At 39.6% G+C, this 2,655-nt stretch overlaps 1 non-coding gene across 1 annotated transcript; it reads left to right on the forward strand.

Moving 5' to 3' along the window:
* Positions 1-808: 808 nt before the first annotated feature.
* TRNAR-UCG (transfer RNA arginine (anticodon UCG)) lies at positions 809-881 on the forward strand. The gene has a single exon. It is a non-coding gene; the product is annotated as a tRNA-Arg (tRNA).
* Positions 882-2,655: the final 1,774 nt, after the last annotated feature.

The following is a 2,655-nucleotide window of genomic DNA, read 5'->3' on the forward strand; positions in this document are numbered from 1 at the left end:
TGTTTGAAAATAAAGCACTTAGAAGAATATTAGGAGTTAAGTGGTGGGAAAGGATACCAAATAGTAGAATTAGAGAAATAACGGGAGTGCAGCCGATCGATGAATATGTTAGATTCTCACGATGGAAGTGGCTAGGACATGTGTATAGGAGACAGGGAATAGTACGAGGTACACCAGGGTGGGTGGCACCTGGTAGGAGAGGTAGAGGAAGGCCAAAAGAGACGTGGGTGAGGACAATGAGACGGGAAGCTGGAGATGAGTGTTGGGGAGATCTTGAGGAGTTAGCACAAGATAGGATGTGGTGGTGTGAGTTCATCGAGGCCCTATGCATCCCCGAGGGTGCCACAGGAAATGATTGATTGATTGACTTTCACAGACGTCAGAGAGCCCTTAAAAGTACTTAATTTTCAAAAAATTTCCCGTGAGGACTCACAGCGCCCCCTCCCCCACACCCCTCAGGGGCAGAGGCTCGTTTCGCTCGCCTCCCATCACCGTATCAAGAATCTATAGACACCTTTCTTCCCCACCCCCCCTTGAAAACTTTCTGGCTATGCCCCTGCTTTAGACTTCTATAAAACAATGACTAAGTGAGGTGTCAAAACAAGGACAACTGAAATCCTCACATAGCTTTTACTATAACTAAACACCAGAATAGGCCAGTTACAAACAAGTGCTATGGAAAGGATGTAATGCCATAGCATTTTCATAGTCACAAAGCTACGCCAAATATAATGCAAGGAATAAAAATCTGGGCCGAGATAAAATAAGAAAACTATGTTATAATTTTGCATTTGCACCTCAGGTATGTGACCGTGTGGCCTAATGGATAAGGCGTCGGACTTCGGATCCGAAGATTGCAGGTTCAAGTCCTGCCACGGTTGATTCTGTTTTAGGTATACCTCAGGCTCACCACAGCGCGGCCGCCGACATGTGACAGCAGACTATATTTTCTGCCAGGCTTGATGGACACCTGGTGGTACAATGGTAGAGAACTCAGAAACGGCCGTGCATTTTGTGTAGTGGTTCAGATCCAAGAGATCAAAGGGTCTCTTTCTCTCTCTCTCTCTCTCTCAGTGCCATCATGCAGGTTGGGTAGGGTATCCTAAATGATCACTATAATTTGTGAAGTCCGAAGTAGATATAATCACTTATCATTTGAATGTAAATATAATAGCAATAGCCACTAGAAACTTTTACGAGCATGCCGTATATACCATTCTTAAGAAAGCATGTTTTATAACGAGGGGAAAAAAAAACATGAGGCGTTTTTCAATACCCATCGTCCGTGGTCTCAGATTGTTAACTGGCACCTTCACTGACATGTGAGCTGCAAGTGGAATGCATTCGAATCGTCTTGACAGAACTTTTTATACTATTTCATTATCTTGCATGACACCCTTTTTAATATGGTGTTATATCTACTGTGGTGTTTTGTGATGGCAAGTAATAAAATGTAATTAATTACAGTATCGTAGAAATAAGGTTTATCCTGAACGGGTACTGAGAAGAACAGATATTGAAATAGAATCACGAGATCAGAGAATACGAGTGTCCTGTCCTAATGTCAGATTCATTGCGCTCCATCATGTACCAAAGTGATGAGGGACCCGTAGATCTCAGCTACACTATTACAGCACGTCATGGCAGTATATATATATATATATATATATATATATATATATATATATATATATATATATATATATATATATATATATATATATATATATATATATATATAATATAACGTATTCTAGTAACATTAAAAACAAAAATTCAAATAAGCAAGTTTAAGAAATTGTATGGACAGTAAATAACAAGAAGGAGAAACATGCCCAAGATAATGGAGAATGTAATCAACGTGTTGGTCAAGGGTTGCAGACAACCGCCAAATTACGAAATCGCTCTCCCCCAGCAGATCAAAGCTACTGGCGGTACACTGAACAATGCAGAATATACTTCCTACCACTTCATGGACTTCTCAGTTAACAGAATACGAAGTCACTAGCTCTGCTACATACAACTGTAAGTAATGAGAAATGAGTATGTGGCTATTCTTTATGTAGAATATATGAATAAAAATTGTGCATGATTTTGATTTTCATATCGAACATATTCATAAGACTTGTGTAATATCGAGATTTTGTATTGGGAGTGATCGTTCTTAATCATACGCAGATATACAAAAGAACGTGTATTTGGGATTTTCTTTCATAATTATTTATAAATACCCCCCCCCACACACAAACTTTTTTGTCTAATATATGCCATGTAATGAAGCACCACAGCCACAACCTTTTAATGGTTTCGTATGGGACTCCCTACTCCTCGCCGGATACACACTTCAGTGAGCTAGAATACTCGTTTTGGTCAGAGCTCAGGAGTCGCTGCTTCGAATATCAGTGTACGAAATACCCGCTGGTGCAGCTGCCATGATATCACAACTGGGTATAGATTCTCCTTTGAACAATACCATTAATTATATCATTATATACTTTATTGGTCGCCACAAATTTCTGTAGCATAAGCGTTTTCCTATAAAATAGTATTTGGTCAATAAATAACACCCAATAACATATTAAGAATAGAAATGTCTTCGTTTCTTCTCATCGGTCAACACCAGCCATTCTCAGTCATCCCTGCTCAGGCTGAAGG

Source organism: Coenobita brevimanus, chromosome 18 (genome assembly GCF_032717465.1).
Source record: "Coenobita brevimanus isolate Jiangsu-jjx chromosome 18, ASM3271746v2, whole genome shotgun sequence".
Lineage (NCBI taxonomy): Eukaryota > Metazoa > Arthropoda > Malacostraca > Decapoda > Coenobitidae > Coenobita > Coenobita brevimanus.